The sequence below is a fragment of the Equus przewalskii genome, chromosome 7 (assembly GCF_037783145.1).
Source record: "Equus przewalskii isolate Varuska chromosome 7, EquPr2, whole genome shotgun sequence".
Taxonomy (NCBI): domain Eukaryota; kingdom Metazoa; phylum Chordata; class Mammalia; order Perissodactyla; family Equidae; genus Equus; species Equus przewalskii.
Window position 1 is genome coordinate 11,966,548 of NC_091837.1, and position 24,868 is coordinate 11,991,415.

Below are 24,868 nucleotides of genomic sequence, written 5' to 3' on the forward strand. Positions count from 1 at the left end.
TAGAGCTGGAAAAGAGTTCAGGGCATTGAAGGAACAGAAATTTCAGACAGTCTGGCTGGAGTGGAGGGGAGGACAGTGGCCTGGGCTGAGTCTGGAGAGGGGCAACGGGCAGATCTTGTGAGGCTCTGGGGCCGCCTAAGAGTGGCCCCGGGGCTCTTCCAGACTCGCCCTCCTCTCACTGCCTCCCGTGCACTCTGATCTGTTCTCCCGAGTGGGAGAGGCCGGAGTTACCACCTGCCTGCCAGCAGCCTCACTGAGTCCCCCGCTCCCGGGGGACGGCGTCTCACATGTCAGCATCCTGCACCTGTGTGCAGGTGAGAAGGGCTGGCTTCCAGGCAGGCGGAGGGAGAGGCAGACGGAGCCCCTTCCAGATCGGCACCTGGCACATGGGCGTCTGAGTCGAGGAGAGTTTCGGGGAGTGGCTCACAGCGCGCAGACTTGAATTCAAACCCCACCTTTCTGAGCTCGGGCAAGTTTCCCCGCTTCCTCAGCCTCAGCCTCCTCACCTGTCAAATGCGTTAATAACCCTATGTGCTTGCTCATGTCGCTGCGAGCTTTGCTGAGAACATCTAATCCATGTAAAAGCACTTGGCCACAGTTCTGCATTGATTCCATTTTTACTCCTACTATGCGCCCACCACGGCCCTCGGAGCCAGGATGCAGCTTCAAACAAGTCAGGGCCAGCCTGGGGGTAGCAGGGGAGACCCACGAGGCTTACCCAAGTCAGTAATTACAAAGACAAGATTTAACCAGCACACAGTAGGTGCCTCCCTCAATCTGAGACCCCGTCCCCCACTGAAAACCCAGAGCCTACAGCTACCCACAAACCCTGCAAGTCAGGACTCTGTCTTCGAGGAGAGGCTGGGTCACGGGCATCCTTAAAGAGCCCAGCTCTCTAGAGGCTACAGTCTCAGCCCCAGCAGGACCGAGGCCTGGCCCCACCCACCCCCACTGGCTACACCCCTAAACCCCAGAGACGAGCTCTCGGGGGATTAGCTGCGGGCGCGGTCAACGTCAAGGGCGGCGGCGGCCAGCGCAGGCATGAGTCATGTCCTGCCCGCTTTGCAGAGGAGGGGAGGGTCCACGGCTGGAAACGCTGATGCCACGCAGCCTCGCCGAGGAGGGGACAGGCAGAGGTGAGAGCGGACCAGAATGGACAGGGCAAACCCGGGTACAGCGCCCTCCCACCACCGGCTACGCCCATGCCCGGCTCTAAAATAAACTCGGGAGGGGGATTCTCTCCGGATTCCTCAGTTACCCCGTGACCACAGGGGTCACTATTTTTTCCCCCTTGAGAAAGGAGGAAACTGAGGCTGAACGAGATTAACTGCCTCGTCCAAGGTCACTCATAGGGTCAAATTCCAGAGCCTGGAAGGCTGGCCCACTCTGCGGGACCAGAAGGAATGAAGCCGGGGGACAATCCTGTAAACACAGAGGGGTGGGGCCCCAAAGCTGCCTGAGTGACAGCCCGGCAGTGTGGTGGAGCGGTCACAGGGAGGCCTGTGGCCTTGGCTTGTGACTTTGGCTGTGTGTCCTGAGCCTCAGTTTCCCCAGATGGGCAGAAAGGGCCTAGCTCAGCTGCAGAGCCCCAGGCCCTCCCCACAGACGACGGGGCGGGGGGGGGGAAGACCAGGCATCCAGGCCTGGGCAGGAGTCCGAGGCCAGCACTCTCGGAGCTGCCCACCCTCAAGGGCGGGTCACCACAGGGCCACCACGACACCACCCCTCACGGAGGGACAAGGCCAGGGCGGGAGCCAGGGCCTGCTGCTCCACACCAGTGGACACCCAGAGGCAGCCTGTCCATGGCCCATTACCAAGCCCCAGGGCGCTGCTGGTGTGCACGGTGCGCTCGGGCCCAGGGACCATGTTTCCGGGTGGCTGGGTGGGGATGAGATGCGTGTGTGTATTTGGGGGTTGTGTGTGTCGGGGGGGGAGGGCGTGCCTGGGGTGAACAGGATCACCGCGTGCTGGTCGGCTCCGCCTGTGGAGCTGGGGAGGGGCGCGCAGGGTGGCAGTGGAGCTGTGCGTCCAGGTGGTCGTGAAGGGGGAGGGTAGCGAGGCGGCCGTGGAACTGTGAGCTACAGGGAGTGGGTGGGAGGACGGGGGCAGCTGGGGGGCTCATAAGCAGGCTGGGCGCCTGTGGGTCTGAGCAATTGTGCGTGTGGGGGGGGGGGTTGCGGTGGGGAGGGCTGTAGTTAAGAGCTCTGACTCTGGAACCATCCTGTCGGCGTCTACATCCTGCCTCAGCCTCTGAGAGTCTGTGTGATCCTGGGCAAACTACGACACCTCTCTGAGCCTCAGTTGCCTCATCTGTAATATGGGGATAATAATAGCATCTCCCAGGGGTGGCTGTGAGGATTAAAGGAGGAAATTATGAAAAGTATGAGCACAGTGCTTGACCCACAAAGAGCGGCTCTTATTAGTATCACGGTGACAGTGACATCTGTGGGTGTCCGCAGTAACCGGCGGGTCCGTATGTATGTACTACGTCAACAGAGGGATAGGACGGGGTGTCACGTGCCTGTGGGGGTCCTTTACATCTTTGCACCCTTCCTGCTTGGGGGCCAAACTAAAAATTTATCTCCTACCCCCATCATAAAACTTATTCACCTGACCCCACTCAACCAGTTAAAACACAAAGGAGGCGGGGACCCCACTTTCACAACTAAAGAATGAACACCTCTGAGGCATGAAACTAACAGTCCCCTGATACCTCCAGACACTCGTGCTGGACCCTGGGGTTACAGCAATGAATACAGGCAGATAAGACCTCTGCCCTCAGGCAGCTCAGTCTGGGATGGGGAAGACAGACAGATATCAAAGAGAAACCCAAGAAAGGTTTCAACACAACTGTGACGGAGGAGAGAGGGAACAGCAAGAAGTTCCCTCAGCAAGAAGTTCTCCCAGCAGAGGGAGAGGCAGCAGAGCAGCCTATGCAAAGGTCCTGAGGCAGGAGACCCTTGTGGGAGATCCAAAAGTACACAGCACTCCAGGAGCAGGGGGTACCGGGTGCACGAGGCTGGAGAGATGGGCTGAGAAATGTGAAACAACCTACATGTCCAATGATGGGGGATCGGTTAAACAGACTCTTCCACTCTTTGGCAGTTTCATGCATTTGACCCAAATGAAGTTTACAAACACTGGTGAGAGGAGAGACCAGTTAACAGCACGATGTTAAGTGAAAAAAAAAAGGAAGCTGCAAAGTTGTTTACATCTGGGGTTTTGCAAACACACACACAAAAATTTGAGAAAAGTTTTTCATCTACAAGAAAAACAATTGCATCCCCAATGATACAAAAATCCCCCTGCCAAAACTTCACAGTGCTAGCCCAACGGCGAAGGACATCTGGATATTTCTTCTTTCTGCTGTTTGGCATTTAAAATGTTCGATCAAAAAAATTTGCTTAATGTTTAACAAAGAGCGAGAAAATTTCCCTGCCATCTCCTGCCCAGATCCCAAAACCCTGAAGAGGTTTCTGGAGCCGCGCTTTTAAGAGGACAGCCCTTTTTTGTTCAAATAGCACATAAACAAAAGCTCGTTTGGCAGAGGTCCTCGCCGGGTGGACATTGACCCCGCGCACCCTCCCTGCCTCCCGGCACCAGCACTGCAGCTAAGACAACAGCGAGCGTTTTCTCGGGGAGCCCTGGGGAGGGGGGCTCGAGTTCTGGCTAAGCCTCAGGAACTCGTCCCAAACAGTTTCTTCCCCACCCAGGGACCCTCCCTTTCCTGTGCCTCAGGGTCAGCCCTCCTCCCACACTGTTGCTTTGGGCCAGCACATCCCCCCAGAGCCCTGACCAGCCCTGAATTCCTGGGGCCTGGAAGCCCAGAATCTTCCATCTTAAAGACCATGCAGCCCAAGCTCCCCTGTTGCACCGGCGAGGGGACTGAGGCTCCGAGAGGGGATGTGACTTGTCGAGGACATCCAGGACGCCGGGCAAGGTCCACCCTGGCGCCTGGACCTCCTCACCAGGACCATGCACTCAACGAATATGCATTAATTAAGCACCTACGATGTGCCGGGCACTGCTCGAAGCATCAGGGACACAGCCACAGAGCAAACTGACAAGGTCTCTGCTCTGAAAGGACGAAATCGCTTCTGAGCCAAGCAGGCCTACGAAGGCAGGGAAACAGAGTTATGTGATAAGGGTCAGGGGTCGGGGGAACGGCTCCAGACTGGGGGGACGGGGTGACCTCCGAGCTGGAATGTGAATGAAGAGGAGGAGGCGGGGAAAGAAGCTCCAGAAAGAAGGCCGGGAGGCAGGGCCAGGGGCAAAGGGAAGGCGGACAGTCAAATCCCGGCTCCCACACGTACTGGCCGTGTGACCTTGGACAAGTCAATTCTCCTCCTCGACCCTCAGTTTCCCGGCCTCTGAAATGGGGGTAATGATGCCGCGCCCAGAAGGACGCAGGAGGCCCCAGTGCAGTGCCCCGAGCAGAGGGGTTCCGTTCTCCTTCCCTCCCCGTCCCCGGGTCTGATGCCCGGCTGCAATTCTCAGGTGAGTTAAATCGCCTCAAAGCACATTTCCGAAGAACTACCCTAACAGAGACTTTCTTCCCAGAGGATCATATGATGCAGATCCGCCCACTGAGGGGGTCCGAAGAGAGACACGCTAAAATCAACATGCGTGCTCCAAGTTCCAGGGCCGGGCTGGGGCCTCCACAGTCCTGGGACCTGCAGGGGCTGGGAGAGTCCGGCCCACTGCCCCCAGCTGCAGCGCCTCCTTCCCCTCCCTGGAGTGTGTGGAGCTCAGAGGTGGGAGGTCAGGCTCAAAGGCAGGCTTGGCTTCAGGAAAATCCCTTTCCCTCCCCGTGCCTCAGCTTCCCTACTTGTGGGGCAAAAGTAACAAGCCCAACCTTGCAGGAGTCTGTAGGATTAGCTGTCGGGGGCTCGGGAGATGTGTTCTCAGGACCAAGGGCACGACACTGAATAATGGCTCCAAAAAATAGGCAGGCCCCCATCCCCGGGCGTGGGAGCCCTGTTACTGTGCGTGGAAAAAGGGACTAAAGATGCTGAGATGGGAGGACCATCCTGGTTTATCTGTGTGGGCCCTAAACGCAAGGACGTGTGTCCTTATAGGAGGGAGGCAGAGGGAGATTTGCCCACAGAGGAGAAAAGGTGAAGTGACAGCCTCAGCAGAGGAACACTTGAAGAGCTCGGCTGCTGGCTACGAGGATGGAGGAAGCAGCCACTCGGAATGCGGCAGCCTCTAGAAGGCAAGGAAATGGATTCTGTCTGACAGCCTCTGGAGGGACCGACCCCTTGGTTTCGGCTCAATGAAACTGACTTCAGACTTTCAACCTCCAGAACTACAAGAAAATAAACATCTGTTGTTTTCAGCCACCAGGTTTGTAGCAATTTGTCACAGCAGCTGCTGGAAACTAATACAGCAGCTTTCACCATCCCAAGCTAGAAGGGCTGGATGGCTATTTGTGCCCAGATGCAGTGCTGGGCTAAATTAGAATTTCTGCAGGTGGAGCCCAGAGAGGGGCCAGGGACCATCCACCGGGGAGAAGCAGGGTTTCCGGGAGCTGGAGGGGCTCGAAGGCACAGCCACTCCACACACAGCCTCCCCAGCGCTTGCTCCCTGGACCTAGGCCACCTGTCACTCATCCGCCCCCTGCAGGGCAGGGGCGCTCACAGGCAGGGGGCCCGGCTGACCGCCCTGAACGCATCCCCACCAGGTTCGCCCCAGCACCCGCTACCCGCCAGGCCCTGCAGACACAGAGAGGGCAAGATGTGGTCCCACCCCAGACCCAGGAGGAATTCCAGCACCCAGCCTTGAAGCACTGGGATGGGGGCCCACACGGGGGCTGCGGGAGACCAGAGGAAGGAGGGAGCGGAGACATCTGAGCCAGCTCCCCCCTCTCAGGGAGATACCCCGGGGGGCATGTTCTGCATGGTCCCCGGAGTTCCCCAGTGGGGCTGAGCCCCTGTCGCCCCCAGAGGCAACCTGTTGATGAACACACCCAGCAATGGCCTCTCTCCCTCCCTGCCTGGCTTCCCCAGACCTCGAGTCTTTCCCGGGAACACCTCCCAATCACACTACTTGCGCTCGAATCACTGTCTCAGGGTCACTCGCGGAACCCCCATCCAAGCAGGTGAGGTATTCCACATAGAAGACAGGAGGTGAGGCGAGGCCCACGACACAAGAGAAGATGTCAACACCATCATCTACACCCTTTATCACCACCACCACCACCCCAACCAAGGGTCAGGCACTGCTTAAACACTTCTCGTGTATTATCTCATCCTCCTGTTAGTGGAGGAAGGTGCTATTATCATCCTCTTTTACAGTTGGGGAAACTGAGGCACAGAGAGGGGAAGTCTTCCTAAGAATCTAAAATGGCTCACACTGTCATCTCTGGGGCCTCACCATCCATCTCTCTCCTTTACTCATTAGGCTTCAGCCACACAAACTTTTCTGTTCCTTGTACTTGCCACCACCCTCCCCTGCCAGCTCGTTCCTACCTCAGGACCTTTGCCCATGCCGTTCCCACTGCCTGGAAGGAGGGGCTGCCGCCTCCTCCACCCTCAGTTCTCTGCTTAAGTGGCATTTCTCCAAAGGGCCCTTGCCTGAGCACCAAACAGGAGTGCCTCTCTCACCTCCCTGCTATATTCTCTGCACAACCCTTTTCACAGACAAAATTCTCTCCTTTATTGGTTCACATGCTTTATTATCTGTTTCGAACAGAAGCTGGCAAACTTTGGGCCACAGGCCAAATCTGGCCCACCTCCTGCTTTTGTAGGGCCTGAGAGGTAAGGATGGTTTTGCATTTTTAAATCATCGAAAAAAAATCAAAACGACACAGGAAAATGATATGAAAATCAAATTTCAGCGTCCATAAATCAAATCTGATAGGAGCACAGCTGTGCCCACTCGGTGACATAGTCTTCTGTCTGTCTGCACGGAAATCTGTGGTCTGCTGTCGTGATGGGGTCTTATGGTCTGAAAAGCTGAGAGTATTTGCTATTTGGTCCTTTATGGGAGAAGCTGGCCGGCCGACCCCTGCCCTAGGACTCGCGGCCTTGTCTGTCACTTCTGGGGGGGGGGTTCCTGGGGCCTGAAGAGAGCCAGGCCCATAGCAGGTGCTCAAATAACAACGGGGGAGGAGAAGAGGGGAGGTGAGGGGGTGATTAACACAAGGTCCCGCCCCCCAGTCGGGGACTGAGTATCACCTAGGTTTGCAATGGGTGGATGGATGCATGAATGAATGAATGAATGAATGAATGAAATGAACATACAAACGTCAAAGGGAAGCCACAGTTGTCATCCCTTAGGGTGGCCCAAAGTCCCAAAGCAGAGTTTGACATCCCCTGGGGGGGGGGTGGGTTGTCCCCCAACCGCACAGCCCGGCCTTGACATTCTGTGGGCCCGGAGCTCTAAAGAGAGGATGTGATTCACTCCACCAGGAGAGGAAGGAAGGAAACCAGCCCTCGGCTCCAGAGCCAAATTTAACTCCTCTCCTCCAAGAACCCTCCTCCCCAAACACGCACACGCTCGAGCTCGCACACGCACGCGCACGCGCGCACACACACAGCATCTCTCCACCTTGCCGGGTGAGGAGTCCATCCTGGCAGCGTGGCGGGGGGAGGGCATCCGCAGCTACTGGCTCGGCTTGTTGAACGGAAAGCGAAGATTCCAGAGCAGTTCCTCCCTCCCGGTCCACACACACACACACACACACACACACACACACACACACACACACTCTCCCTCCTCGCAGCACTGAGACAGAGGGAACCAGAGAAACAAGAGACGGAGGAGGAAATAAGGATCTCTAACGCCACTGGGGATTTCAGATCCAGCAAATAAGCTCATCTCTCAGGAGGACGTTAGCATCCTCAAAACCCGGGAGACGGCATCTAATTTATGTTCTATCCCGCTGGGGGGAAATTGATCAGTTTACACTCTGGAACGTTCCGTCCTGATAGATGCATATTCTTACTTCCCAAGAAGAAGGAAGTCTTTTTCCATGTGGATATGCATCCAAAGAGTCAGAGAGACATCAGCTCCAAGGTTCTGGAATAGTCCTAATTATCCTGCCGTTTCCTCTAGGCCTAAGCCCAAGATTTTATCACAAGCCGCTAAAATGCTCTTCGTGGAGAGGTCTGTGTTTACTGCTCTTTGTCTGCTTTTTCTCCTCTGGAGCTCTGTTCTGAATGGGGAGAATCACAGAAGCTCACAGATAAAAGGGAATTAATTCCACACTAAGGGGCTGAAAGCTACTTTAGCCCTGTCTTGTAGCTAAACCTTCCCTTGGCTGGGCAAGTAATACAGCACAGGCAGGAACTGCTGTAAAATCATAGCTCCCTGTTCCAGGGCTTTTCCCACCCCCTGGAAGCCCAGCCCTCTTTGAGGGCAGAACTTCAAGGTCCAAGGACCTCCAGGTGCGTTGAGCACTGGAAAGACAGAAGACTTTGGCAAGGGGCCTGAGCTCTCTTCCTCCTGGCTGTGTGGACCTGGGAAAACGGCTTACCCTCTCTGGGCCTCCATTTCCTCAGAGGATATTAGTGCTGGCCTGCCAGGGGTCTGAAGACTCAAACACTCAAGGGAAGTGAAAGGGATTGGGGGTAACCCTCAAAGCATGCACACTTAGTTACGGCCATGCCCCCGCCCAGGCTAGAGTTAGAATGACCTTTTTCCCAAAGAGAATCCATCACATCATAACCCCGATTAAAACCCCCAGAGGCGCTTAGAATTAAATCCGTCCCCCTTTCCACAGCTCTGTGCCCGCCTCCCAGTCCCTTCGTCCTCAGCCCTCAGCCTCCACTGCTCCTTTTGTTTCATCGGCTCCGCTCACACTGGCCTCTGCCGCACTCCTGCTGGAAAACCTTCGCACACGCTGTTCCCTGTGCTTGGAACACCCCCGGCCACCCCCACCCCCCGACACACACATGCATCCTTTAGGTCTCAGTTTTAACAGCCCTCCCTCCAGGTAGTGGGTTGAACAGTGTCCCCCTCAAATTCATGTCCACCAGGAATCTCAGTGTGTGACCTCTTTGGTCTTTGCAGATGTAATTAATTAGGGCTCCATGAGGTCACCGGATTAGGGTGGGCCCTAATCCAGTGACTGGTATCCCTATAGGAAAAGGAGATGATGCAGATAGACAGGCACAAGCCAAGAAACACCAAGGATCTCTGGAAGCCACCAGAAGCTGGAAGAAAGGCAGGCTTGTCAAGCAGGGCCTCCGAGGGGCACGGCCCTGCCGACACCCTGACTAGGACTTCCGGCCTCCAGACTGTGAGAGAATGAATCTCTGTCGTTTTCAGCCTCCCAGATTGTGGTGACTGGCTATACTACCCTCAGAAGAGCCTGAGCTGACCCCTCAGCTAAAGTAGGTCCCCCAGCCTTTCTTAAACATCCTGCTCCTCTTTGTCTCGTGAAAATGTTGGCCTCCCCTCCAGCCCATAAACCCCCAGAGAGAAAGGATCTCGGCCGCCGCGTGCCCTGCAGCAACCAGCTCAGAGCCTGGCCCACAGCAGGCATCTGATGATATTTTCCAAATGACTTAATTTGACAGATGTGCCAAAGGAAGCTCAGAGAGGTCAAGGGGCTCACCTGAAGTCACACAGCAGGAAGAGGCAGGGACCGGGACCCAGACCACTGGCCTCCACACCACAGAGCCAGGATGCTGATGCCCACCCACAAGGACTTGGGCTCTGCAGGAGGACCTCCTTCTCCCTTCCGACTCCCAGCTGCCAGGCCTGTGCCCTCTGGGCTGTGCGCCTGACCAGGAGCCTGACCTCCTGGGCAGGGACCGGTCTCCACTCAATGAACCTGGAGATAGAAGCCTCTTCAGTCCTCCGAGGTCCTGGGGCCACCGTGGGGCCAGGGATGCCCAGACTCGGGTTACCCCGACACCCACAGGGCAGTTCCAGCAATGGCCACTCAAGAAAGTGGGCTTCACCCGCTGGGACCCACTCTCCCCTCACCCTCCAGGCTCCTCCCTGACACACCCTCACTGCCTAACTCTGAAGCTGGGGAGGCACAGGGCTCGAGGGCTGGATGCTAACCAGCCCTGACTCACAGAGAAAAGCAGATCTAGGCCGCAGAGCGTCTCCACTGGGGGCCAGCCCATCTCTAACACTAGAGAGCGAGGCCTCTGGCTCAAAACCCTGGGGGGGCGGCAGCATTTACCTAGTTGGGACCCGCGGACACTGCTTGGTCTCCTCTGTTTGTGTTTTTAAAGTAAACTATTTATGGCCAGAGATGCTGGTTTTTTTCAGTTTACAGTAACGATACGTAGATCTGAGTACAAGCAGGTGGGGTGACTTTAAAATATTAGGTGAATCATAACACAGGAGGTCTATGCACATGGCAAAAATCGCCAAGATGGTGTGTGAGTGACCGAGCTGGAGGGATTGGCACTCACTCATTCATTCGTTCGTTCACTCGCTCTCTCTGGCAAAGACGCAGACACACACACGTCCCTCGGGCAGCTCTGTGATACGTTCCTCAGCTTTCTCCAGAGTCAAGTGATACGTTATATGGCCCTGCCTCTCGGGCCAGGTGCCCAGAAGAATCACCTGGGGAGATTTTTTTTTTTTGAGGAAGATTAGCCCTGAGCTAACATCTGCTGCCAATCCTCCTCTTTTTGCTGAGGAAGACTGGCCCTGAGCTCACATCCGTGCCCATCTCTCTCTACTTTATATGTAGGACGCCTGCCACAGCGTGGCTTGCAAAGCAGTGTCATGTCTGCACCTGGGATCCGAACTGGCGAACCCTGGGCCACCGAAGCGGAATGTGAGCACTTAACCGCTGTGCCACTGGGGTGGCCCCGAGATTTCTTTTTTAATACAGATGCTCGGGCCTCACTGGGCAGACCCACTGAGTCTGAGCTTCCAGATGGTGGCCCCACCACCTGTATTTTTGTAAAGCTCTCCAGGGGGGTTCTTCTGAGCGGCCAGGCCCCAGGTCCTCAGCCGCTGCTTCTCCCGCTGTGAGCCCGGAGCTGGGGCTGTGGAGTGTACAGAGCATCCTGGAAGAACGAGATCCAGGCCTTAAGCATTTCACCCAAAAGAGTCTCAGGCCAGGGCATGCCTGGGGCCAGTGAGAAGCGGGTTCTTCAGAACTTCCCCAGCATCCGTCCAGGCCAGCCCTTTGTGGGGCACTGGGCTACATGCTGAGAAAGGTCACGGTCGGGTAGGGGAGGCCGAAATAGTTCAGAAAACACATCATCCAGCAGACGTTCTGCCACAAAGCAAGGCCCAACAAGTACAGATCCTAGGGAATTCCCACAAAAATCAGGGGCCGGCCACACCTATCAGGACGGCTGGTATCAAGAAACCAGAAAATAGCAAGTGTTGGCCAGGATGGGGAGGACCTGGAGTGCTTGTGCCTCGCTGGTGGGAGTGTAAAACGGTGCAGCTGCTGTGGAAAACAGTATGGCAGTTCCCCAAAGAAATAGCAAGAGAATTATCATAGGATCCAGCAATTCCACTTCTGGGTACATACCCAAACGAATTGAAAGCGGGATCTCAAAGTGATATTTGTACACCCATGTTCATAGAAGAATTACTCAAAACAGCTAAAAGACGTGGAGCCACCCAAAGGCCACTGGCAGATGAGTGGATAAATAAAATGTGGTCTATACACACAACGGAATATTATTCAGCCTTAAAAAGGAAATTCTGACGCCTGCTACAGCGTGGAGGAACTTTGAGGACATTATGCTAAGGGAAATAAGCCAGTCACAAAAACATAAATATTGTATGATTCCACTCATACAAGGTCCCCAGAGTCAAGTCCAATTCAAGGAGACAGAAGTTAGAATGGTGGCTGCCAGGGCTGGGGGAGGGAAGAACGGGGAGCTAGTGTTTAAGGGGGACAGAGTTTTAGTTTTGCAAAATGAAGAGTTCTGCAGAGGGATGGTGGTGATGATACCCCAACAATGAGAATGGATTTGATGCCACTGAACTGTACACTTAAAAACAGTTAAGATGAGGGGCCGGCCCAGTGGCACAGCGGTTAGGTGCGCACGTTCTGCTTCTCGGTGGCCTGGAGTTCACCAGTTCGGATCCTGGTTGCGGACATGACACTGCTTGGCAAAAGCCATACTGTGGTAGGCGTCCCACATATAAAGTAGGGGAAGATGGGCATGGATGTTAGCTCAGGGCCAGTCTTCCTCAGCAAAAAGAGGAGGACTGGCAGCAGATGTTAGCTCAGGGCTAATCTTCCTCAAAAGAAAAAAAAAAGTTAAGATGGTAAATTTATGTTACATATATTTCACCACAATTCTAAGAAATAAAAAATTTTTTAAAAAAATTTAATGTGTGGGCACAGGCTGGGGACCCAGCTGCCTGGGTTCAAAAACCCCAGTTCTACCATGTGCCAGCTGGGTAGCCTTAGGCAAGTCACTTTGCCTCTCTGTACCTCAGTTTCCTCATCTGTGAAATGGGTATAAATGATCATACCTGCCTCGTGGGGCCATCGGGAGGACAAAATGAGCTGATCAGCTTAAAGCGCTTAGCAGAGTTCGCGGTTCGACATGCTAACAGCTGTATGACTGTCGCGGTCGTTACTGTTCCTGTCCCCCTACACACCCTGCTGGAGCTCTGAGGTCTCGAGGACGCCCACGTGAGGAAGATGTGTGTCCAGGGGGATGCAGTTTTGGCCTTGAGGGTTGCTTAGTACCTGGTGCCACTTGAGGAAGGAATAAATACTCTGAGCTGCTCTGCTCGGCTTGCTGGGTGACACGGGCCAAGGCCCTGCCCTCTCTGGGCTTCAGTGACTCTTGCTCCTCCAGCCCCTCTAGCCCCATGCCCCTGTGAATCTAAGGGTGAGAAGCCAGTCCATGGCCCCAACGGTCAGCAAATCAGAACCCGGGGCCAGACCGGAAGCCCAGGGGTGGGGTGAGGGAAGGCGGATGCCCCCAGTGGCCACAGGGTCAGAGGGTCTCAGACACAGGCCCTTCCGCTCCTGACCCGCAGGCTCCACGAGGCAAGACCCAGGAACAGTTCCCCAGGAGGAAGCTGGGGGTAGACCCCACCTCCCATCCACCAACCAGCCTCACCCAGGTCACCAGCCCCGCTTATCAGGAGCCCAGAGGGGCAGAACGCAGAGTCCCTGGTCTTGGACCAAACATGTTATCCAGAATCCCCAGACAGGAGGCACCCCTAAGGGGTCACATCCTCCTGCCTGGTTTCCGTTTTTCAAAGAAACATACCCCCAATGTCGCAAGGTCATACAAAAAACACACACGGATGTGTCTGATGCTCAGATGTGGAAACATTAGTAGCATTATCATTACATTAATAGTAATTAATAACAGCTGCCAAAGACACACCGAACGTGGGGCTGATAAGAACTTCACAGGCAGCATCTCGGTCGGTGCTCACAACAGGGCGTTAGCAGGTATGTCCCCGTTGTACAGACAGGGGAAACTGAGGCTGTGGATTGAACACGCCCAGAGTCACACAGGCAGCAAGTGATGAAGCCAGATTTGAACCCAGGCTTCCGGACACAAGAGCCCACCTGCTCTGCTCCACCCTTTCCCCGTCACATGGGCATCTATCTCCTGAGCCCCTGCCCCATGCCCAGTCCTCACACGGTCCTTCAAAGCAGCATCACCTTCACACCCATTTTGCAGACAAGGCAACTGAAATAGGAGGTGATGTGACTGTCTGGAGGTAAGATTGGAACCCGGGTCTCTTGGTGGAGCGTGGTCATCCTCACCGGGCTGTGATTCCGGAGGGGCCAGCTGTCCCACCCCTGCGGCCCCTGCTTCCCCCACTGGCAGGGTCCCTGGAAGGCTCTGTCCACCCGCAGGAGGAAAGGCTGAGGCAGCACTTCTCCTGCAAAGGCCAGGGGACGCAGCCCAGCCAGAGGCAGGGGGCCAAGGGCCGAGCTGGGGGTGGGCCCCAGCATGCAGGGAATGGGCGGGAAAAGGACCCAAACCCGTTCCTCCACCATGGGGGTGCCGGGTGCTGGAGCATCTTCATGTCTTGATCTGCCCGGTGGGCTCCCTGCCTCACCCATGGGAGCGCCCGACTCTGGCGGGTGGCCAGCGGGGTTTGAGCTCCACCCAGACTTCAGCATTGCGGACCGGCTCACACCTGCTGGAGGCGGGCGATGTGGACAGTCCCTCCAAGAATGGGGGGCGAGGGACGGCAGAGAGGGGGGCAGGTGGAAAAAAACTCGAATGAGGAAGCAGGAACCCGGCTGGCTCTGTGACCTTGAGCCAAAGACTCAGCGTCTCCAAGCCTTTTTTTTGTTGTTGTTCCCTGCCATAGACAGGGACGCTTCCAAGGGCCAGACACAAAAATCCAGACAGCCGTGTCAGGGCCCGGATCCAGTGCCCGCCCCCCGGGACTCTGCCGGCCTGCTCCATAAACAGGGAATTGCTGAATGTGGAGCGAGCCTCCCGGGGGATGCGCTCCCGGCGGCAGCGGGGCCGAGGGCCTGGAGCCACGGGCTCAGGACGGGGGTGAGAGGACCAGGCTGTCCGAGGCCCCGGAGATCAGAGGCTGGTCAACTTGCTTAGTCCCCAGCCAGCTTCCTCGCCAAGCCTCACCACTCCCCACAGGGCGCTCGGGAGCCACCCGGCGAGCCCACGCTGAACCCACAGGAGTGTGGACGGTGCAGGGAAACCCATCCCAACTGCTGAATACATAAGCCAAAGATCCCATCCTCCGCCCGTGAGTCAGCAGTGCCACCGCCAAGCGCCAGAGAAGGCCAGGGAGGACAAACGAAATGAGCGGGGACTCTGGATGCCAGCTCGGCCCCAGCCTGGCTGTGTTTCCTGACCTCCTTCCTCTCTGAGGCTCAGTCGTCTCATCTGGAAAAAGGGATCAATATTGCCTACCCAGAGGGGTCATCCTGAGGGTGTACCACATGAAATGACAAGATTCCACCATTGCTGACCCACAAAAGTGGCACTTTCAAATGTTTCAACCCAATATGCGGATGGGTGCAGCATACAGCATGAGAGCAATAATCTGGTCAAAACCGATCCCAGGGGCCGGCCCCGTGGCCAAGTGGTTAGGTTCGCGAGCTCCACTTCAGCGGCCCAGGGTTTCGCCAGCTCAGATCCTGGGTGTGGACATGGCACCGCTCATCAGGCCATGCTGAGGCGGTGTCCCACATGCCACAACTAGAAGAACCCACAACTGAAAATATACAACTGTGTACTGGGGACTTTGGGGAGAAAAAAGGAAAAAATAAAAAATCTAAAAAAAAAAAACAACAAAAAACTGAGCCCAGCAGCAAACTTACGCTCCGGAGAAGCAGCAAGAGAGCAGAACAGAGGAGCAATTTAAATCTCCCCTCTGCTCTGGCAGGAGACTGTTTTCCTCATTCACGGGACACGATGTGAGGTCCCCTGTATCCCAGAGCTTGGGGGGGTGTAAGCACCCCAGTGATATGCTGAGAAATATGCTTTAAGTGATGGGTTTCCACATGTATTAGATTAACTATAACCCGCCTGTCGAACATCTTTCAAAAGGTTTTTTCTTTCAGTTTTAAAATGTGAGTCAAATGGTGGTATATCCGTGAAAGGGAATACTATACAGCCATAAAAAGGAATGAAATCCTGATACACATTACAAGACGAGTGAACCTTGAAACTCAGCAAAAGAAGTCGGTCACAGAAGACCTCATAAGGTATGATTCCATTTATATGAAACGTCCAGAATTGGCAAATCCATGGAGACAGAAAGTAGACTAGCGGTGACCCAGGGCAGGGGTAACTGGAGGAGAATGGGAATGACTGCTCATGGGCACGGAATTTCTTTTTGGGGTCATAAAAATGTTCTAAAACTGATTGTGGTGAAGGCTGCAGAACTCGGTGAATACATTAAAAAACCACACCTTTTTTAAATTTTTTAATTTTGTATTCAAGTATAATTAACATGTAACATTATATGAGTTTCAGGGGTACAACATAATGATTCAGCATTTGTATACATTGTGAAACGATCACCACACTGTCTGGTTAACATCCATCACCACACAGAGTTAGAAAAAAATCTTTATGATGAGAACTTTCAAGATGTACTCTCCTAGCAACTTTCAAATATGTGACAGTATCAACTATAGTCAGCATTCTGCCCATTACATCCATTGACTCACTTTCTAAATGGAACTTTGCACCTTTCGACCCCCTTCACCCATTTCTCTCTCCAACCCCCACCTCTGGCAACCACCGATCTGTTCTCTGCACCTATGAGCTTGCTTTTTTTGTTTTTATGGGATTTTTTTTTCAGATTCCACATATAAGTGAGACGATACGGTATTTGTCTTTCTCTGACTTACTTCACTCAGCATAATGCCCTCGAGGTCCATTCATGTTGTCACTAATGGGAAGATTTCACCCTTTTTTATGGCTGAATAATATTCCACTGTACACATATACCACATCTTCTTTATCTACTCACCCACTGATGAACGCAGGTTGTTTCCACATCTTGACTATTGTGAATAACGCTGCCATGAACCTGGGGGTGCATGTGTCTTTTTGAGGTAGGGTTTTCATTTTCTTCTGATAAATACTCAGAAGGTGAACTGCTGGATCACACGGTAGTTCTATTTTTAATCGTAATTTGGACTGTATACTTTAAATGGATGAATTTTATGGTATGGGAATTATATCTCAATAAAGCTGTTACTTTTTAAAGTGAGTCAAGTTCAAGACAAAGGCTAACTGAATAACCTTTCGTCCAGAGGGTAGACAAGCATGAAAAATTTTCAAGGTGATACAGGGATGACTGGAGTTTGGGATACACCGAATTGATGCGTTCGAGCCTCAAAGCACAGGCTCTATGTGAGTTCAGGTCCCACCTCCTGAGTGACCACCGGCTAGTGACTTCACCTCTCTGGACTTCAGTTTCCTCATCTGGAAAATGGGAACAAGAAGCGTTCCCGCCTCACGGAGTCACCATGAGAACGAAATGAGTCAGCACAGGGTCTGGCACATCCCAGGAGGCTGGTAAACGGGGGTCTTGCTACCTGGCAGCACCATCGCTTTGCAGACGAACTGACACTCATGGAGGGGTGGGACCTGCCTCTTTCCAGGGCTGGGAAAAGGGGGCTGGAAATCTGAACATCCGTCTTCAAGCGCACGGACACGGAAGTCCCACCTCCCAGCCAGCTGAGAGGCTCACCCACGCCTGCCCCACCCAGACCCAAGGCCGGCTGATAAGGCCTTTCCTGAAAGCGAGCACGACCTGAACACCAGCCAGGGATGTGCTGAGGGCCTGCCAGGTGACAGGGCCTGCCAGGTGACAGGGCCTCCGGGAGCTGCCAAACTCCCACAGTACAGCCAGTACGGCCCGGCAAAGGCGGGGCAGAGGGCAGAGGGTGGGCCCGAGTACTCATCGCCTTTATTCAATTACTAGTATTATTTGCTCATCACTATTATTCATTCTCCTTATTATTATTTTCACCCAGATTTCTTTGGGACTCACTGGTCATTAAATGCACAAATACTTATCAAGCATGCCTACCCCATGCCAGGCACTGTACTGGGGACATAGCAGTGAACAGGACAATGTCCTTACCCTCCTGTGGGGAGACATACGTTAGAGAAATAAATACATAAATAATCATATGACTGCAAATGGGGACATGTACCGAGGACCAGGGGCGGGGGAGGAAGGAGCCTCCACCCAGCAGCACTGTCTTCTCCCACCTGCGGCCTCCTCACTGCCCTCCAGGCTTCCACTCCCGCCTCAACCCCAACTCCAATCTCTGCTCAGCAGTCAAAAGGATATTTTTAAAATTCAAACCAGATCCTATCCCAAAGGGCCACCACACGTACCACGCACCCCACATTACACTGGGCCACGAGGCCCGGAACGGTCTCCTATTCCTCTCCCACCTCCATCCGTCTGCTCCTTCGGTTCTTCCAGGACGCCCAGCTTGTACCTGCCTCAGGGCCTTTGCACTTGCTGGTCCCTCGGCCCAGAACATTTTCCCCTGGGCTCTTCAGACGGCTCCTTTGTCTACTTCAGGTCTTAGCACAAAGTCCACCTCCTCAAAGAGCCCTTCCCTTAATCCCAATCTAAAACAGACACCCATCTTTCACATCAGCTTTTACTTTCCCCATTGCTCTTAATTACTATCTAAAATTCTCTGTTATATTAATGGGCCATGTGCCTGCTTCTTCCCACTAGAATGTCAGGTCCATGAAGGTGCTGAATACTGCTGTATCTTCAGTGCCTAGAACAGTGCGCGCCACAAAGTAGGTGCTCAATAAATAGCTGGATGGGAGGAATAGATGGACGGATGGATGGACGGAAGGAAGGGTGGGTGAGTAGATGGATGGATGGATGCAGGGATGGATGGATGGGTGGACGGGTGGATGGATGGATGGATGGATGGATGGATGGGTGGATGGCTGGCTGGCTGGCTGGATGGGTGGATGGATGGATGCTGGATGGATGGATGGATGGATGGGTGGGTGGATGGATGGATGGATGGGTGGGTGGGTGGATGGATGGATGGATGGATGGGTGGATGGATGGATGCTGGATGGATGGATGGATGGATGGTGGGTGGGTGGATGGATGGATGGATGGATGGGTGGATGGATGGATGGATGGACGGGTGGATGGATGGATGGATGGGTGGATGGGTCGATCAATGGATGGATGGATGGGTGGATGGATGGATGCTGGATGGGTGGATGGATGGATGCTGGATGGGTGGATGGATGGATGGATGAGTGGGTGGATGGATGGATGGAAGAGTGGATTGATGGATGGATGAAAGCAAGAGTGAATGGGTGGGTGAATGGATGTAGGGATGGATGGATGGACAGATGGACAAATGGAAGAGTGAATGGGTGGGTGGATGGATGGATGCCTGGATGCATGGATAAACGCACAAACGGACAGAAGGATGGATGGAAAAAATGGATGGGTAGATAGAAGGAGGGATAGAATGGATGGAAAAGTAGATGGAAGACAGAGGAAAGAAACAATGAGTGACCAGATCTTTTGGGTGGTTCTGACCATGTGTTCACGAGCACGGCATCCGGAATTGAAATCTCTCATAAGTACTGTTTTCTGAACAGGCGAAATGAGATAACGCAGGTGAAGCATTTAGCAAGTTCTCCATACACACTAGTCTTATTATTTTAGTTGCTGTTACCACTGTAACACCTGGGTGGTAACATTTTGGAGGACGTTTTTTCTTTTTCTTTTTTGCTTGTGTTCCACAATGATTCTGTATCGGTTTCGTAAGAAGAACCGCCCAAAGAGTTCTATTTAATACTTGGCATCTCTCTTCAGCATGATCTTCGATTTCAGATGGAAGGGAAACCCAGCAACCAGCGGGGATCCCGGCCTGTTCCAGCCGCCTGCCCTACCCCCTCACAGAGACACACTCTGCAACCTGAAGTTCCCAGGATCATCCTCGCTTTGGGGGCCACTGTTAAAGAACCGCCCCCCGGAAACACGCCAGGTGAAGACTCCAGCCTGCCCGCGGTGGCACTGCAGCCAGAGCCCCAGATGGCAGCACAGAAGAAGGTCAGTCACCCCCCCAACTCTCTGCCTCCGAGACAAACTCCTGCCTCCATGATCCACCCCCCAAAACTACCATTTCTGGGTGCAAATTTAGTGCCACTTCCCACAGCGACAGCCTGACTGGTCTTCCCAAACTTGAGAGAGACATTTGGGAAGTACCACGTTGTAGGTACAACAGTGAATCTGGAGGACCCCAGGGGAACCCCCAAGATTCGGCGGCCATCCTTCAGAGCAGCTGATGTGGATGAACAGGCCCTGGGGCCCGCTTGTGGGGGCAACCGGGCACAGCACTGAGGCGTCCCAGACAATGAAAACAAGCAGTGGTTTTCAAGGGCAGGCCCGGAGGAAGGCGCCCAGGGGCAGGCGCTCCAAGTTACAGAGGTGGGTGGGGTTGAGTTGGCTGGTTCTTGTACAAACAGCTCCGTTACAGCAAAAAGAATCCTAGCGACCATTGTGGCTGCCTTTTATCGATCTTACTATGAGCTGAGGGTTTCATCACACACTCGAAGGCGGGGAAGCCATGGTCAAACACACTCCCAAGCTATGTCCAATCAGCAAGACAGTCGTATTCATAACAGCAGCTATAATTGATTGCAAGGACTCAGTGAGGTGCTGCACGGCATGGACTGAGCACAGCGTCTGCTCAGGCAGGGTTGTTGTTATAAACGCACCAAATGACGATGATCAGGGGGAGAAGGAGGCACTGACTGTGTGCCCAGCTGTGCTAGGAGCCTCTATGTCTCGTGGCACAACCACCCGAAAAGGTGAGACCTTTCTATCAGCCCCATTTTACTGAGAAAGAAACTGAGGGTGGATGAGGTTGTAAAATTCACCCCTGGCCACAGAGCTAGCCAAGGGCAGCATCTCTTGCCCCCATGGATGTCACGAACCCCAAACTCACTTCTTTTTTGTTTTTGAGGAAGATTAGCCCTGAGCTAACATCTGCTGCCAATCCTCCTTTTTTTTTTTTTTTTTTTGCTGAGGAAGACTGGCCCTGAGCTAACATGCATGCCTACCCTCTTCTACTTTATATGTGGGACACCTGCCACGGCATGGCTTGCCAAGCAGTGCAATGTCTGCACCCGGGATCCGAACCAGCAAACTCCGGGCTATTGAAGCGGAACATGCAAACTTAACCGCTGTGCCACCGGGCTGGCCCAACCAAACTCATTTCTGAAGACAGGCTCTATTAACCCCATCCTCTGTCTGGCTCTTGGGGTCCTCACTGGTGTGCAGGTGACTTCCTAGTTTCAGATCTTCTTAGAGGTGGCGGGTTGACCCTGTCCCTCTTCCCAGGTGTGGCGGAGCCCGTCGTCCTGAAGCCCCTGCTGCAGCCAGGGGAGCGGGGGGAGGGGTTCCCAGTGAGCTCATCTTACAGGGCCCCTGCCAGCCTGCCGTGTCCATCCGGCGGCTTTAACTTGGACAACGTCCAGGAGGCCTCAGCGGGAACAGGAAGCACCCCTGGGCGATAAAGATCAGGATTGACTTGTGAGCGGGCCCAGAGTGCTTCGTGCTGGCCAAGCCACCTGGCCCAACCCCCGCTCTGAGCAGCCCCGCCTCTGAAAGGAAAGTGAGCACCACCGGGCCTGCCTGGAGGAGGTGGCCCAGGGGTCCCCGGGCCTCATGTCCAAACCCACCAGTTGTAGATTACAACTTCCCTAGAAAGGAGCTCACGGCCCAAAATAAGAAAACAGACGCACACGTATAAAACAATAGCTCGTAAGAATTAAGCATTTGCTGTATGCCAGGCGCCTCTCTAAGCCTTCACAGACATTAACTCATTTCATCCTCACAGCAACCTCATTTCACAGAGAGACTGAGACTCAGAGAGGGGCAGTGACCTGCCCAAGGTCACACAGCCAGGAGGTTACAGAGCCAGGATCTGAATCCAAGCCACTTGAGAATAAAGCCCACATTCTAGACCCCAAGATGCAGCGCTGACATCTCTCAGACACACATGCCTACGCATGGCGTGACTGACAAGCCTAAAACCCACCCCAATACTAGCCCTGGTCATCGCTAGCATGTGGGATTGTAAGAGTTTCAGCGCCTCCCTTTTTGTTGATCTGTATTTCTAAATGTTGACAATGAAAAGGCAATGCATCATAACATAAATGTATATGATGTAAATGTAATAAGGATAAAAAGAGAATAAAAACGATTAATTTGGGAAATGAAACGAGTCATCCATTAGTTCACTTAACAAACAGCTATCTGAGGCCACCACGCTCCAGGTGTGGAGGTGACAGCCGGGTAAGGCAGAAGGGCACCAAGTGCAAACGACGAAGGGAGGGGGCAGCCACAATTCCACAGAGAGATGTGCACAGAGAGGGGGGCTTCACCTCACATCGCCACCCACCCCACAGAACAGCGCACAGAGCGACCCGCCATCCGCCCTGACCCCTGTGACCTCACTGAGCGCTCCCGGCCAGGCTGGAAGGCAGCCATGGGCACCCCCACTCCATGGGCGAGGACCCCGATGACACAGCTGGTGGGACAACAGAGGCAGGATGTGACCCCTGGGCCACGGCTTCTAGGCGGGCTGCTGCTGCGGCCCATGAGGAGCCACCTTCCCGGGGCCGACTCGGGCCTCAGAACAGGACCCGGGCGACACCCGGAGAGCCCCCCGCGGCTGCCTGGCGGACCCCACGACAGCCGGGGCTCACACTTGCTCTGCTGGGCCCGCCGGCATTCTGGACATGCCAAAAGCGCCTGCAAAGCTTTTGGCTGCCACGCCCTCTCCCCACCTCCTAATGAATTCCACAAAGCAAAGGCGGAGGGCTGTGTCATAAAGGACACTTCAGGAGCACCATTGCCTCCGTCGTGGAGGCACACGGACAGCAACCAGGCACAGCTCCCCCCTCCAGGGAGGGCTTCCCCATCATCGCAGGGAAACCGTGTGGCCTCAAGGCTGAGGGAGGGCGGGACCAGGAGAGTGTGGTCCCCGCCCAGCGCCCACGTGGTCCCACCCCACATCGCATCGCAGCCCTGCTCTCAACCTCCGGATCTGCTCCCTGAGGGCAGGAGCTGCATCCCAGGCAGCCCTGAGCCCCAGGGTCCAGCCAGGCCCTGGTACACAGTAGGCGCTCAATAAATAACCAAAGATGAAAGTGATCAACCACCCAAGAGAGGGAAGGATACACTGCACTGGACGTTCCCAGGGGAGACGCGGGACTTCAGGGCGAGGCGGGACCGCTGGGTTGAGCTACGAATACAGGGTGGTCTCGGCTTCGCAGGAGGCGGGCCTGAGTTCGAATCCAGACACTGAGGAGGGCTTGACCTCCCTGAGCCTCACCTTCCTCATCTGTAAAAGGGGCCAGTAATGCCGGCTGTCCGAGTAATTCTGCGGATCGACGAGAAGACGCATACGCAACACCTCCCCAGCAAGGGAGGTGGCACCCAGTGGACCCTCAGCAAACAGTGTTTTTTCCAGGCTCCACCTTTGAAACGGCTGGTTTTGATTCTTCCCAGAAGGCACAGCAGGAATAAGAGGCTCTGGGATCTCCTCATCCAGTTCCCCCTCCCGCTGTGAAAAAGGCCCAGAGAGGGGAAGGGGCTTACCCAAGGACACACAGCAAAGAAACCAGCACTAGACCTCAGGAGGGGTGACTCCCGCCCCCGAACTCATTCCAGGACACTTCTGTGTCCTCCCACGGCCCAGGACCCCTTCACAAGCCAAGCACAGTCCCCGGCAAGCAGGTTCCAGAAACAAAGACAAGCCTTTTCCAGGGCTGGGGCCTCAGATGAAAGGAAGAGACAAACTTGGGCAGCTTCCCAGGCCAAAGGGCCCTGGGAGTTCCCGACCGAGTCACTCCCCAGCCCGGCCCAGGGCACGGGGCAGGGCACGGCGGGCACGGCGCCCACCGAGGCCCGGGCTTCATGTCCGGGCAGGCCGGTAGGCCTGAGTTCACAGAGTGACCTCAGTGTCCCCAAGGCACCCGCTGGCCTCCCCTCCCGGCAGGAGGCCCCGCATCCCCCCATCGCTCCCCCTGCAGAGCCTCGCCCACCACAGGAAACAGGACGGTCCCCAGCACGGGCTTCCGTCGCTCAGGAAGCAAAACAAAGAAAAGAAACATCCACGCGGAGCCGGCTGGGAGCGGCAGCCTGACCCGGAGGCCGACATACAGCAGGGCCTCCACCAGGCAGGACACCGCGCCTGGCTCCCTGCCTGCACGAGCCGGTGATCTGGGCTACACGTGTCACCTCTCGGAGACTCAGTTTCCTCGTTGTTCCTCAAACGGGAGCAACGCTAGGACACTTCTTCACAGGCTGAAGAAAGGACTCGGGAAAATAATGCACAAACCCATGTGTCAGAGGCACCGGACCGTCAGAGCAGAGAATCAAGGCTTATGATTATTTTTTTATTACTGCTACTGTTACTATTTCTGCCACTACCACAAACGAGGAAGATTTATATTGTGACTTGTAAAACAATTCCTCGGCATAACTTACACACATTTATTTAAAAACTCTAAGCTGATCTTTTTATGGGGAAGGGTTCCCATTTTTAAAGCACCTACTATGTGCAGGAGGCTTTCTATACAGTTACCTCACCTGATCCCACAACAGCCCCACACGGAAAATCCTAGCATCTTCTTTCTGCAGATGAGAACTGAGGCTCAGAGAGGCAAAGTCACTTGCCCAACGTCACACAGCAGTGACATGTGGAGACGGGAGGGCGCACCAGGAGTGCCCAGCTCTGCCTGCTCTACCACCGGGAAGGCAGCAGGCCGAGGGACTCAGGCCACAGTTGGGCTGCGAGTATCAGAAGCCCCCTTCCCAGCGGTGGCCCTGGGCACGTGACCTCCTCTCTGAGCCTGAGTTTTCCCATCTGTACAACGGGGACACAAGAATCAAACAGAACAGTGACAACACAGTGCCTCGGCCAGAGTGCACGCTCCCTACTGATCACCTTTATTTCTCTCTAAATGAGATTTCGTGTTCTCCAAAGCTGGTCTCTGCGGATGGAGGAGAGGCAGCCTGTCATCTCCCCCAAACTTCCGAGGGCACAGGGGCCGGGGCGGAAACCACCAGGGACACACGGGTCAAAGGCTGCCCTCTCTCGCCCCCAGGGACACCTTGGCCCATCCGAGACTCACTTCCCAGATGAGGAAATGCTCAGAGAGGTGAAGCGACCTGCCCAGAGTCACACAGGAATCCTACACCTGCAGCACCCCAGATCCTCAACCTCCCCATCCGACTTCGTCGGGACGCCTTCCCCTGACATCTCATTTTCCCTGGGGCCTGCACAGGACTTGCCACGTGATCGACACAGGACAAATTTGTGTCAAATGAATGAATGAAGGCATGAGTGAGGGACCTCTACCCCTGCACCTAGCTCGGCGGCCTCCGGCGGAAACTCTTGACCATGGGCTCCCTGAGGCCCGCCACATGCCTCCCC

At 54.7% G+C, this 24,868-nt stretch overlaps 1 protein-coding gene and 1 long non-coding RNA gene across 3 annotated transcripts in view; one reads left to right on the forward strand and one right to left on the reverse strand.

Annotated features, from left to right (window-relative positions):
* Positions 1-24,868, reverse strand: part of KIAA1671 (KIAA1671 ortholog) — a 179,711-nt gene that overhangs the window by 147,811 nt on the left and 7,032 nt on the right. The gene's annotated exons all lie outside the window — the stretch shown is intronic.
* On the forward strand, positions 1,007-5,342 carry LOC103559210 (uncharacterized). The gene is made up of 3 exons (XR_546921.2): positions 1,007-1,136; positions 4,360-4,497; positions 5,079-5,342. It is a non-coding gene; the product is annotated as an uncharacterized lncRNA (long non-coding RNA).